The 14667-nt window shown below is 42.6% G+C and overlaps 1 long non-coding RNA gene across 2 annotated transcripts in view; it reads left to right on the top strand.

Moving 5' to 3' along the window:
- Positions 1 to 271: 271 nt before the first annotated feature.
- LOC149126318 (uncharacterized) overlaps positions 272 to 14667 on the top strand; it is a 60340-nt gene continuing 45944 nt past the window's right edge. Inside the window, exon 1 of one of the 2 annotated variants that reach the window (XR_016235891.1) lies at positions 272 to 351. This is a non-coding gene — a long non-coding RNA (uncharacterized LOC149126318). The remainder of the gene's footprint in view (positions 352 to 14667) is intronic. The other variant, XR_016235892.1, reaches the window with a different exon arrangement.

The raw sequence follows: 14667 nt of genomic DNA, 5'->3' as shown, positions 1-14667 counted from the left end.
GAATACCCAATGCAGCTGGGTGTGAATGTCTGCTATGACCTTTAGTTCATTATAATCTCATTATAATAAAACTACCATGGTGAACACGCTCCACTCCCATCAAGCGCCTGATGCCATAATGCTGCTGGGATTTCTAAGGACGGGCAAGGAAATGGGTGGTACTAGAGTCCCGCCCCAAACTCCATCATATTTGAATATTCAGTTAAGCCACGCCCAAGAACCACGCCCTTTGCCTCCAGATCCTATAAAAGGATGGCCCTGCCCTTGTTAAGCACAGCTCCTTTATCTTGGGAGGGGAGGGGAGGTGGTTTGCTTGTGTTTGTCAGTTCCTGAGTGTGAACTTTGCTTTAAGTAAGTTTCTGCTTACCTTTCTTTCTTGAATTCCTTTTTAATTCAAGATAAAGAGCCAGGGGCCACTCAAGACAGGATAGTTCCCAGTTCTTTCCCTGATGCTTAAAAACTTGGGAACAGACACAGGTTGTCTTTCCCTTCTAGTGAAATCCACACTATGTGGCATAGCAAAGCATAGCATTGGACAGACAGAAGCGGGGAGACAGAAAGGCCTGGCCTGAGAGACAAGATCTTGGCTGAATTCCAGCTTCTGCCAGATCCTAGCAGTACCCCTGCCTGTGGTTTGGACACTCAGCTCTTGTATGAGCTACTCCAACACCCTCCTAGTCAATCCTGTATTTTGAGGAAGCTAATTCAACTTGAATTGTGGTAGCAAAGAGCTCAAACTGTTGAGGGTCTAAGCGGGCTAACAACTCACTTGCAGTAATGCCTAGTAGCTGGGGCTATTTTGCTTAACTAGAGAGTCTGCATAGGGAAGAAGGACCTAAAGAGTGAAGAGGGTTTGGGGAGATTCTGGGGGAGAGTTGGGAATGGGTCTGGTCCAAGTAAAGCGTGGTAATTCTTAGCTAGAATCCTTGAATTAACACTGACCAGGGGTCCTTGCCTCTTCTAGGGATGGCAAGTGTGAGCTGTGCCCTTGGCAGGCACCTGTTGGTAATCACACCAGTGTTTTCCCCTGAATCAATAGTTAGCTTTTGCAATCTCTGACCTCTGTGTTCCTAGAAGCCCCCCTCCCCTTTTTGGTAAGATTTTATTCTATTTGAAAGGCAGGGTTACAGAGAAGGGAGACAGAAAAAGCGAGATCTTTCACCCACTGGTTCACTTCCCCAAGTGGCTGTAATGGCTGGGGCTAGGCCAGGCTGAAGCCAGGAGCTTTTTCCAGGTCTCCCATGTGGGAGCAGGGGCCCAAGCACTTAGGCCACCTTTTGCTGCTTTCCTAAGTGCACTAGTGGGGAGCTGGATGGGAAGTGAAACAGTAGGGACCTGAAACTGTGCCCATATGGGATGATGGCATTGCAGGCAGTGGCTACCCCAGCTACACCACAGTGCTGCCCCACCCCTAGAAATTTATTACAAAACTGACCAGTAGGGGTATTTGAGATAAACTACGAAGAACCTAGTTCTAGTCCAGAACCCTCACAATCAAGGTCCACTAAGGCAAATGAGCAATAGAACCTGAACTAAGGCATTGTGGCAGAGTGAGTTAAACCACTGCCTGCAATGCTAGCATCCTCTATGAAAGTAGAATCAAGTTCTGGCTGCTTCACTTCCAATCTGGCTCCCTGCTAATGTGCCTAGGAAAGCAGCTGAGAATAGCCCAAGTGTTTGGACACCTGCTATGCACATAGGAGACCTGGATGGAGCTTCAGGCTTTTGGCTTCAGCCTGGCCCAGCTCCGGCTATTGCAGCCATGTGGGGAGTGAATCAGGGGATGGAGGACTCCTGTCTCTGCCTTTCAGCTAAGAAAACGTTAAAACAAAAAGCTAAATAAAACCGTGGGTTTTCTGACTCAAAGCAGTGTAGCTATCTGTAGGCAAGTACGTTCTAGAATTAAAATGCTAGGTTTCAGATCAACCTCCCTAAGTCTGTGCAACCTTGAACTCGCTATTTTGAGCACAAGTTTCCTTGCTTATGTACTGGGAACCTTAGCAACAGTGCCTTCATCTTGATGTAACCCTGTGGGGAGTTAAAATGGAGGAAGGTGCCTGGCATATTAGAAGCATGGAATAAGTGGTAGCACCTGTGTCACCTCCATCCTACAGGTGATTAAGCAACCACCGAAGAGGTTACAACATCAAACTTGCATAGCTAGCTTGTCAGAGGGTAGAGTCCCTCATCTAAGTACTGAGTCCAGCATTCCAATAACTTCAAGGGTTTCTTTAAGCAGTTCCTGCTTCTGCAGTCTCTAAATCTGTTTCACTCTTCCATTGCAGGCTACTAAAGTTCATGTTTTCATGTACTTACATAGCCCTCTGCCACAGCTGACAGGGATCCTGACAGTAAGTGGGTGTAGACCTGTTTTGCTGCCCAAGGAAGCTTTTCTACAACTTGTCCATCAGCTGGCTGGAAATAGATGTTAAGGTCCAGGTCAGAGTCTATTCTTTGTTGCCTTCCAGGTCCTTGGAAGTTGTGACTGACTTGGTAAAACTAACGGAACGCCTGATATTCAATAGCATGTCTTACAAAAACTGCATCTTCTAACCTATCTTCCTTTACAAATAAGGAAAGCAGGCACAGATCATTAGTAATCTGCTCAAACAGCTTATTAGGTAATGAAGATTAGATTCAAGTGTGAATTGGCCTGTTAACCGCTAGGAATGACCTATGGGGCTGGGCACAGTACAATCAAAGACTTAGACATCAGAGGTGAGGGACAAGTGGCCAGAATCGGCAGAAGCATATTTCTGATTCTTGGACTATCTTGTCCTCCATTTCATAAAATGCCATTCAAATATCACACCTGACTGTTAATCACTTTTGTACAGCCATATATTTAAGCTATTTGTTAATTGCTCCCTATTGCAGAATTAACAGGAGCCTAAAGTCTCGCCATAGTCAAAGTATGTTATTTAGGTGGTGTTTGTTCTTTTTATCTTTAGACTTATTTTACTTGAAGGGCAGAAAGAGGGAGCATTTCTATCCATTGGTTCACTCCCACAAAGGGCTCAACAGCCTAGGGCTGGGCCAAGCAGAAACCAGAAGCCATGAACTGGGTTCTCCCACCTGGGTGCAGGGGCCCAAGCACTTGGACCATCTTCCACTGCTTTCCCTCATGAATTAGCAGGGATCTGGGTCCAAAGTAGAGCAACCAGGATGCAAATGAAATACCAAAGTCACAAGTGGTGGTTTAACCTATGGCACAACACCAGCTGCTGTGTGCTTTTTGTAGTTCTCTGAAAATCTTAATCTATATTTTTACTGGAATTTATTTGTTCCTGTTTTATGACTAGCAGTATAGCTCTTTAGGAATAAGCTGTCTAAACTTTCTTAAGGGCTGATTCTGAGGCCAGAGTGCTGTTTAGGACATCTGCCATTCTGAGTCTGCTGTGTATCACGCTTCCCATGTTGGATCTTTCCCTTTTTATGCTATAACTAGTACTGAAACAGTATTTTTCACTTTGTTTCTGTGTGGGTGCAAACTGTTAAGCTTTACTTACTATATGCTAAATTGATCTTCTGTATATAAACAGAATTGAAAATGAATCTTGATGTGAATGAAAGGGGAGAGGAAGTGAGAGGGGAGGGGGGGAAGCCACTGTAATCCATAAACTGTACTTTGGAAATTTATATTCATTAAAAAATTAAAGACAAACCACTTTCTTGCCCTGGAAGAAATGGTTGAATTATCTTTTTTTTTTTTTTGACAGGCAGAGTGGACAGTGAGAAACAGAAAGGTCTTCCTTTGCCGTTGGTTCACCCTCCAATGGCCGCTGCGGCCGGCGCACTGCGCTGATCCAATGGCAGGAGCCAGGTACTTATCCTGGTCTCCCATGGGGTGCAGGGCCCAAGGACTTGGGCCATCCTCCACTGCACTCCCTGGCCACAGCAGAAAGCTGGCCTGCAAGAGGGGCAACCGGGACAGTCTGGCGCCCCGACCGGGACTAGAACCCCGTGTGCCGGCGCCGCAAGGCAGAGGTGAATTATCTTAAACGAAGCTTCTGAGATACTGTGAGTAGTATCTTTTAAACATGAATATAGTCCATACTTTCTTTGCTCCAGAAAGAGTAGTTAATTGGCCTAGCAACATGTATCCCTTGTTTTTTTTTTTTTAAATATGTATCTATTGAAACATCTTATTTGCTTCTGTTTGTTTGAAAGGCAGAGAGGGAGATGCTTGCAACAGCCAGGGCTGAGATGAAGCCCAGAGCTTAGAACTGCGGTTGGATCTCCTGCCTGAGTGACACGGACAGACTTAATCCCTTGAGCCTTCTCCTGCCTGCCTTCCAGCATGTGCACTAGCAAGAAGCTGGAAGCAGGAGCTAAGCTGGGGCTCAAACCAGACACTCTGATAGAGGATGCACGAGTCCCAGTCAGTGGCTTAACCCACTGCACCACAGTACCTGCCTCTATTTTTGACATGTAATGTGTATTTTAGAGATACAGTGACTTTCTACACACAATCTGTAACGATCAGGTCAATGTACTCCTGTATACTAAACGCAGGTGTTGCTCGGAAGCATTGCCAATGTGAAGGTGATTCTTCATGATGCAAAGCTGCGTCCACTCTGCAAAGCAGCTACTTCACATTTTTAAATGAGCAATTGACCTTAACACATCAAATACTTGGATAGGGTTTTCCCCACAAGAAAATTTTATAACATTTTTAGTTCACCAGTTGAGCTTAAACAGGTAGTCTCTAACCTTCTAAATGTTGCACATTTAGCAAAACAAACCCACTTCACAATGTGGAAAGAGGATTCTTGTGAAAAGACTAAGTGGGATTTGTAAATGTTAGCAAGCGTCAGCTGAAGGTCATATGACAACAGTGAAGCATTAGCAAGCCAACTTTAAAATACCCTGCAGGGTCCTTGTGGTCATCTTGGTATTGGTTATTGAGTCATGATGTAAGTTTAATGTACAAGAGAACCCTTAACATTATGTAATATAAAGTACACAAGGGGACTTCAAAAATCATGGGCACTACTTCCTCAAATCTCCTATTTTGAATAGCAGACATCTCCCATCCACTGGTTCATTCTCCAAATGTCTGCAACAGTAAGAGCTGGACCTGGCCAAAGCTAGGAGCCTAGAACTCAACCCAGGTCTCCCACCTGGATGGCAGGAGCCCAAGTACTCGAGCATCACCTGCCTCCCAGGATGTGCGTTACCAGGAAGCTGGTATTGGAGCAGTCAGGATTCAAATCTAGACACTCGATTATGGGATGCAGACATCCCAAGTGGCATTTCAACTGCTGCAACCAAGCACCTGCCCCTGCACACTATCTCCTGGTTCCATTGTCCATGAGTCTTCTGAAGCCCCTTCCTACTTACATGAGTGTTTCCTGCCTGAGGAATTCTGTCTCTGGAACTGGGGGGTGAGAATTGTTGCTGCTACAGGGATGGGTTGCTGGCAGCTCTGCTGGCTTCAGAATCATTTCAGAACCAGTTATCTCAGGCATTAGATGAAGAGCAGGTGAGATATGTGTCACTTGCAACATTGATGTGTTCTGTGCAGCTGGGTCTGTCTCAGTTCACCACCCTAGAGCAGACAGAGGCTATTAATATCTTAATGAACTACCTTAGGGGTACCATGAAAGGAGAAAAAAGTAAAAAGTCAACTTCTCTCAGGAACCCAATGCAGGAGTACTGTCATTCATTGTCAGTCCTGCTCCACAAGACGTTTCTTTGTTAAACCTCAGCAGTGTCATCGTTGGCTGTTTGGCACTCCTGTGCTGAGCAGAAAAAAACATGCTTAGCATTTTTTTCTTTCAGTTTTGTGGTTCTCTAGTTCACTAGTATGTGGGTAAATTTATTTCTGGGTGATGTCTGTGCACATTTAGAATTTTCTGGGAGGACAGGGGGAAAGACATTCAATATGTGATAAAAGTAAATCACTTCCTATTTCCCAATGAAATAAAAGCCAGTTCTCAAATCTCACGGTCACTGTGACAGACTGGCACTGTGAAGGCAAGACTTAGACCTCACATTACATTCAGTTCCCCTCAAGATGATCTCAAAAGTCAAATTGATACTAGAACCCACATCGCACTGTGATCCTCTAGGTGGTTTTTATTGTATTGGAGCACCGTTTCAAGTCTGCCTTCCTCGGCTTGGTTCTCCTCCTGGGTTCTCAGAATATGAAATCCACTTCTGCAGAATGCGCATAAGGAAAGTGTGAGGGAACCACTAGATGGCAGGAGTGCACTGCCTAAAATCAACCACGGTTTGCTGCCAGGTTCAGCATTCTTCCAAGTTTTCCAAGCAAGGGGGGTGGGGGAGAAGGTGCATTGATTATTGATTGGCCACTGACCCCTGTCTCCTCTTCAACTCTAATTGTAGTCGTGGATGCTGCTGTAGAACTTCAAGACTGCCAGGGTGGGTGGCTTTGAATACTCTCCTATAGGGCTCTAGTAAATGGATCCATAAAATGACAAACTCACTTTAAGGTGGCCTGAAAGTCTTGCACCAACAACTGTTTGAAGGCCCTAAACATGCCTGGGAGCCAGGAGTCTTAGCTGCTTCTGAGACTGTGACAGGTCAGCAAAGCTACTTCTAATAACCCCTGTTTCTGCCACATCTGTGTGTGTTCATTCATCCCTTTGCTTCAGTGTGTGTAGTTCCCACCATGATCTAAGCACTAGGGATGCAACCATAAATAAGATGTATTCAGGCCCTGCCAAAAGCCTACAGTTCGGGTAGAAAAGATGGGGACTTGGCAATCAAGATGGGTGATAGTTGCTACAATAAGGGTAGATGCAGGACATATTAGCAGGCGAGCCTTCTTGTGATGAACACAAGGTCTCTCAAGCACAGTTAGGTATGAGACTGGCAAAAAGCTAAGAGAATTCCAGCCTGAGGTTTAACCCATCTGAGTACTGTCGCTAGGAGGTTTAAGAATCTGTCTGAAATAGGAGTCTCAAAGGCCAGTGAAAATACATATTATGCAAAAAATTATGCACAGACTTCAACTCTTCATTTTCTACAAACTTTTTGAAGTTCTTCCATAGGCCCTTACTAGATGTTTGAGCTCCAATGTGTGAATGCTAAGAGTTGACAAAATAAGCAGTTTCTTCCTGATGCCTAAGATCTAGTGAGGACAAGAAAACACAAGTATAATGAATGTGAACCTGTGTTAACACACTAAGCTTTCCTTTCCCTTGGGATTACACATTTGTGGAGAAACTCTGCAGCTGTGAGTATCCTTGAACAGAAAAAACTGGATCATGAGGATCTGCTGCCTGGGTCATTACAGAAATAGAACTTGAGTGTATTCATAGTAAAAGAAAATAAGCACCTAATGAGAGACAGGGGTAGTGTCCTAGGTCCCTTAGGTAGAGCCTCTGCCCCAGAGGAGCCAACCTGCTATAATTCACCTCATGGATCAACTCGGATTACAAGTTCCTGCCTGGAGTGCAATGCCCAGCAGACTTAGTGGGAAACAGGTGTTTTTCAAGTGAGCAGTTGCTTAGGAAGGAAGGGTAATGACACACGGCATGCATTTGTTAATCTTTCACTATGCTATGGCTTACTCAATAATATTGACATATTTAAGACATAGAGAAGTTGAGATGTACTGTCTAGCAACATGGAAACAGAAGGAATCTACCTGTTCCCGAATCTGGCAGATCTGACATTTAGCTCTTAAGCAGGTGAATGCTTTCAGGAAGTAGGCATATTTAATCTCCATCATGGCATCAGAAGCCTTAAGAATCTTTACTTAAATCCTATGCCTCTGAGTGCCTTCTTATGTGCTACCAACTGCATCTTAATTTTCTTAATTTCAATTGACACAATGTGTACATTTATGGGGCAGTATGCTACTATAATACTTGTTTAGAATATGTAGTGATCAAACCAGGGTAATTAGCATATCCATCACCTCAAACACTCATCCTTTGTGATGGAAGCTAGCAGGATGGCCTTTTAATTCAGTGGTCAAGTTCGCTAAGACCAAGAAGGAAGATAGCTGATAAGAAATTGAAAGTTACTGGAAACAAAATCCAGTTTCTGGAACCTGTTAGCTGGAAGATGAGGCCTCTGGTTATGGCAAGTCCATTCCAAGATCATGCCCTTCTAAGATTTCTTGCTGGTTAGTCAGTCCTGGCCACAAACATTGTCTGAATGTCTGTCTTTTGACTTCGGAAAAACTTCTTGTGGGCTTCAACCCAAAACCAATTTGTAAAATATGTAACCATTGCATAAAACATAGTAAGTTATTTAAGAAACTCAGTCTTCTTGGATCAATACAAACTTGAAATGTGGCAATTAAAACTTATGAACTTCATCTTAATGATTTTTGGCAAGAAAGTAACATTCTCTTATCACTGTGTTCCCCAGATCTACTTGCAAGTTCTTGTATTTGAATGTATCCAAATGCAGACTTTGTGTTTACCTACACATCCTGTTAATGAGGTGAGAGTTCCAAAGTATCTTATTTCTCACTTGAAAGTTGAAGGAAAATGCAAATTTGTACTTTGAGCGGAGTTCTTTCTGCTTCTTTAAGTCTTCTAAGTCCCATCCTTCAAGTTGAAATACACAGGAAACAATGTCTAATAACACCTGCTTCTTGGCCTTGGCAGTAGGCATTGCATTTCTTGCAAATGAGTATCTTCAAACTGAGTCATAAAAACCATGTACCACATGAAAGTGCACATGAAGTAACTTTCTCCAAGGGAAAGGACTTCAAAGCACTTTAGATTCGGTATTTCAGATGTTCTAATGGCTTAGCAATCTGAAGTTCATTTGGAAGTAGTGATGCAAAGGAAAAGAACAAGACAGCAGTTGGTAGTAGAAGAAAGGCAAAAGGAGGCAGCGAAAGAACTCATAATCAACCACAGCTTCAGTTATTCTGGATGGTGCTTTGGTTAGACAACATGGAATATTTGAAAGATGAAGATCTGAAAGATCTGGACATTAAAGATGAGTCTAAGATTCAATCCAAAGGTTAAGGTTGTCAAAGCACAAAGCCACTCACATAAAGCACTTCACAAATCCAGAGACCAACATTTTTAATGGCCACAAATTCCTCCCATCCCAGTAAGCAAGGAAACTGTCATGTTACCCATCAAAATGTGGAATCGCAGTCCCTCTTACATGGACTCTGCAAAATGCTTGACCATGCAAAATGTCGACAAGCCTGCGTTCCTTCATGGAGGCCCCAAGGCACAACCCATCTGCACATCTTTTGAAGCTTCCACAGGTAGCTGTTGGTGTGGGTGGTGGTTGTTGTTGCCTTGGTGTTTTTTGTCTTGGCTGGTGCCCTCTCCTGGCATCAATTGATCTGACCACTGCTGGCATCTTTACCTGTCCTTTAACCCGGGATCTTCTGCCTCTTTCTTAAGACCTTTATGATCAGCTTGGCCCACCTGCAAGACTGGGGATAATATTCCATCTCAAGATCCTTAACTTAGTCACCTCTACAAAGTCTCATTTGTCATGTGAAGCAAGAGATTCATATTGCCAAAGTCACAAGGACTGAAAAATGGACATCTTTGGCAGACCATTTTTCTACTGCTGAGGCCAAAATATAGGAGGAACAAGATGTCACATCGCAGAGCTGGCACCAATGTCCTATGTATGTGATTGAGGCCAGCTTGGCTTTTCTGTTCCAGTCCAGAACCTCTGACTGTTACAAATAGTTCCTTTCCTCATAGCATGAGAATTCATTCCCTTATGTTGAACAACATCCATTATATTTTCCAACATACTTCTAAATATCTTTTGAAAGGTTAAGAAATTGGAGGTGGAAAGAACTATCAATTCCCTATTGTGATTCTCCAGTAAATATCTAGTTGCTTCTCTTGATCTTTGTTTCCTAAGTATAACTTTAAATGCTAAGAGGCATTTGGGGCCTTTTTGGTGCCTTTGAAAATTGCTCTGAATTCTCATTCTCAGAAATGAGACGCTTGAAAATATTCACTTTTTTACCTTAGAATTGTATAAGGTTTTTGCCACTGTCTCCAAGGTGATTGTTTCCGAAAGACATTCAAGAGCTACTGTTGCAATGAGATCATCATCTGTTATCTGAAACTTAGCCACCAACCTCTGCATTTTATTCCGTGGAATGCCATACAAATTGACACAGCGCCATAGTCCAATAAAAATTCATCACACTCACTGAGGGAATAGTGAAAGGTTTTCTTGGTACTTCATCAACTCATAGTATGCCCTTGATTTGTACCTCAAGCTCCGGACTTTGAAGATTATTATTTTGCCTTTAGAAGTCATCTCCTTAGAACTTTACCTTGAATATCAATCCCATTGCCTTGGAAACCAGGCAATCTTGAAGTTGATCATTCTTAATCAGTTTTCTATTGTAGCTTATAAGGGTGACAGATGTTTTTCAAGGTCTCTTTGAATAGAATTGACAGATTTATCCTATTATTCCATCACATGCCCTAGGTTGCCGAAGACTTCTCCATGATCAGGTTGCAAGTTGAAAACATGCCTGCCAATTCCTTAAGTTTTATCAAAAAGTGGGTTCCCTCTCTTCCCTGTGTCTAACCCTGCCTTGGTAACTCACTGAGGAGGAGAATGCAGTGGAAGCAATATTGTGTAACTTCTGATTTGAGGGATGAAAAGGTCTGGCACCTTCTGTGTGGTTTTCTCAGGCCACTGGTTTAGGATAGTCAGCCACCAGGAGATGGCTGCTTTAGACAACCCTGCTACACAGGCCCTGTGTAAGCCCTTCTAGCCAGCAGCTGCTGCCAGGTTTCCAGCATAGACGCAGCCAGCACCAACTGTCACCTAGGAGCAAGTCCTCCTGAAAGTCCTACCATGTAGTCTTCAGAAGTCTGCAGCTGCAGAAGTCTTGTAACTGCCAGACTGCTAGTCCTATCCATCCATTCAAAACCTGCCAGAACTCCTGAACTCAAATCATGAGCGAAACACAATGATATCTTAGGCTGCAGTGTTGTAGAGTAACCTGTTAGGCAACGATAGTCACCAGAATAATCTGAAAAGCTCGAGTAACTATCCACCTTGTTTACATCGATTTCTCAATCAGTTGTTACCATGTGAAGAAAAAACTCAACTCTTGCTCCTGGTTCTGTGGGGTTGCCCTCAGTCAGGAAGATGCACTGAAATTGAGTCTTGGGAGCCTAGGATGCTATACCAAGTATTGCCACCAATTGCTATGTGAGTTGAATCTGATCATTATCTTTTTATAGCAGATGAGGAAATTAGATTTTAAAGAAACTGGACTAAATAATATGATTTGTTCTATATTTTAAAACTTTATAATCCTAGTGACTTAAGACTACTGTAATGGAAAAAAATCCATAAAATGAATTTATAATATCTCCCAGAAGAAAGAAGCCAGGTTCTAAGTGTAATGGTTCACCTACATAGGAAATTCTGTCTAAAAGTATTGAAGAGCTTTGTTCCAGGCTTAGAAAATGATGAAGTTATCATAAAGATTTATATTGAACTGAAAACTCTAAGCTTTTAAAAGATGACAGTGATTAGGTAAAACTTTCCTAATTCCACTAGCATTAAGAAAGATGTTATTTGAAATTACTTAAATGTGACATTTACTTAAATTATTCATAAGAAAGTCATTCTTTTTTACCCATAAAATATTTGAACCCTCCATTTTCCAGATTATTCCAATTTTCTCCTGAATGCAACCCTCTTAAGGATGGCAGCAACTGAATTGTGCATAGTGATTCACCCCCATACTCTGTGCATGTAGGAAGAAGGGACCTTCTAATTTTCTGCTCATGTTGGATGTTTCTGCAATGCTTATAACTAAGCACTTTGTAATAAAACAGTAACTATGCAACTATGGTTCTTACAGATATGAAATATGCTTTTCATGATTTAAATCATCCCCATGACTGCATGCCACTTTATTTCATAGTTCTGGGTTGTTTTCAACTTTTATTGTGCAACCCTATCATATTGTCTGTGTGGACAAAGTTTAGTTTGAAATTGCTATCTGATTTAAAAATGTTGCATTCTGTGAGGGGAAAATACCGAAGTTCACAAAGCTGAGTGAACACAGAAGAAATTATGACTAACTCAGAACCAGGTATAAGTTTTGAAGGGAGAAAACATTTGAGTTGGGCTAGGAAATGGCAGAGTGTGAATCTCTAGCCTAGGTCTTCCCACTCCTCAAACTCAAGTTCTCAGCTCTGAACTATGCTGCTTAACTGAATTGTCTGGGCCTATCTGCAGATCAGATCTCATTTCTTTTCCTGGACACCTCTAACTACTGTAGGTAGGTTTATGCTAGTACAAACATCTTAACCCTGGCACTCAAACTAATACCCAACCCAGCACTCACTAGGTACCAGGGTCTTTGTTAATAGATCTTATGATTCACAATTCAAACAAGGATACCCTTTAAAAAGCTGTTTGGGGGTATAACTGGCATACAATAGACCATGTTTAAAATACACAATCTGATACTTTTTAAATATGTATTTGAAAGTCAGTTACACAAAGGGAAGAACGGTTTTCCATTCACTGATTCACTTCCCAATTGGCCACAATGGTCGGTGCTGCTCAGATCTAAAGTCAGGAGCTTCTTCTGGGTCTCCCATGAGGTGCAGGGGCCCAAGCACTTGGGCCATCTTCTACTGCTTTCCCAGACCATAGCAGAGAGCTGGATCATAAGTGGAGCAGCTGGGACTCGAACCGGCATCCATATGGGATGCTGGCAGTGGCTTTACCTGCTGTCCCCACAATCTGATACATTTTTGACATGTAATCACCCATGAAGTCATCACTACCATAATGACTGTGAATGTTTCTACCACTCCTTTTCACAATCCTCTCCCATCTCCCCTGATGGCCACAGAGCCGTTTTGAAAACAAAAAATTAACCTGTATTAACAGACTTCATCCCATGCTGTGTGCACTGCTATTTCATTCCTCTATGTTACTAAGATATTAGGACTTTGACAGTTCGTTCACTTGGTGAATGAGTGTTTTTGTTTTTTGGTTTAGGTTTTGAATTTATCAATAAAACTGCTCTACACATTCATGGAAAAGTCAGATTTTTAAAGATTTTAGTTAGCTGAAAGTTACAGAGACAGAGGGAATGATAGTTATTCCCACTGGTTCACTCACCAAATGACCGTGACAGATAGGGCCGGGCCAGGCTGAAACCAGAAGCTGCTTCTGGGTGTCCTATGTGGTTACAGGGACCTAAGAACCTGGGCCGTCCTCTATTGCTTCTTCAGGCACATTAGCAGGGGGCTGGATGGGAAGTGGAGCAACCAGGACTTGAACCAATGCCCATATGGAATGCTGGCACTGCTGATGGCAGCTTAACTCATTTCACCACAGCGCTGGTCCCAGACCATATTTCTTACAGAAACATTTCTGACTTTCATCAGTAGACTGTGTACCCATCACCAAGGTCCTCTTGCAACACAAATTACTTTGCCCATTACAGGATATATCATGTGTATTGTAATTGCTTCTTTATATGTCTGGTTTTCTCAGGAGTTTTGAAGGCAGGACCACCTATTATATCAAGAATTGTCCAGTGAAATGCTAAATAATCGAATAGGTAAATACATAAATGAAAAAGTAAAAATGACCAACTATGAACACACCAATTAGATTGTGGTGATGGTTGCACAACTCTAATTTGTTCAATTTAATGACTTTTAGTATACATAGAGTTGAATTACATGTGAAATATGTCTCAAAGCTGCTTATAAAAAAGGGAAATGACAAATAGTAAGTCCCCCTAATGGAAGAATACATTACTTTAAGCCAGGAAGAATGTCTAACACTTTAACGTCAGTTCTCAATGCACCGGAAGATTGAATGACCAAAACTGAACTTACAATCCAGTCTTTATTCCAATATTGTTTCTTTGATTCATTTACTTATTGATTCACTTTTGCTACCAGTCTTCAAAGCATATTAAGTTTCCATTTCTGGGGCCGGTGATGTGGCGCAGTGGTTTAACACCCTGGCCTGAAGGGCTGGCATCCCATATGGGCACCGGTTCTAGACCCAGCTGCTCCTATTCTGACCTAGCTCTCTTCTATGGCCTGGGAAAGCAGTAGATGATGGCCCAAGTCCTTGGGTCCCTGCGCCCATGTGAGAGACCCAGAAGAACTCCTGGCTCCTGGCCTCTGATCCACACAGCTCCAGCCATTGCAGCCAATTGGAGTGAACCATTGGATGAAAGACCTCTCTCTCTCTCTCTCTCTCTCTCTCTCTCTCTCTCTCTCTCTGCCTCTCCTCTCTGTAACTGACTTTCAAGTAAATCTTTAAAAATTTCCATTTCTGTATCTTTCCTGCTGTGAATAGTGACCTAATCGGGAATGGTTAGTATAATAAACTAGAAGCAAAGAGGAGTTCACTTGGAACCATTCCTCTCCAGGACTGCCGCAAATCAAACTCTGCTGTGGACATTGGAAGGGTAAATGAAAACTTACTGGGATGACAGTATGGACAAGAGCATGCGAAGCACATTGTAACTGAATTGTAGATATTATTATCTCCAGAACGTGAGGGTGGGTTGGGGCAGGGGTCTGAGACTAGAGAAGTCAGTGTAAAATTCCTTTAACCTGGAAAGAAACCCAGTGGTCAGGGGAGAGGTGACAACTTTTAACCTTAGGCTTATAAGGATGGGGAAATGCCAGTGAGAAAATAAATGTAAAAATGACCATGAAAGCATTTTGAACCCCT

The sequence above is a fragment of the Oryctolagus cuniculus genome, chromosome 6 (genome assembly GCF_051225735.1).
Source record: "Oryctolagus cuniculus isolate XC-2025 breed Fujian yellow rabbit chromosome 6, ASM5122573v1, whole genome shotgun sequence".
NCBI classification, from domain to species: domain Eukaryota; kingdom Metazoa; phylum Chordata; class Mammalia; order Lagomorpha; family Leporidae; genus Oryctolagus; species Oryctolagus cuniculus.
The sequence above is the reverse complement of the archived record's forward strand: the minus strand, read 5'-3'. Positions and strand labels throughout refer to the sequence as shown.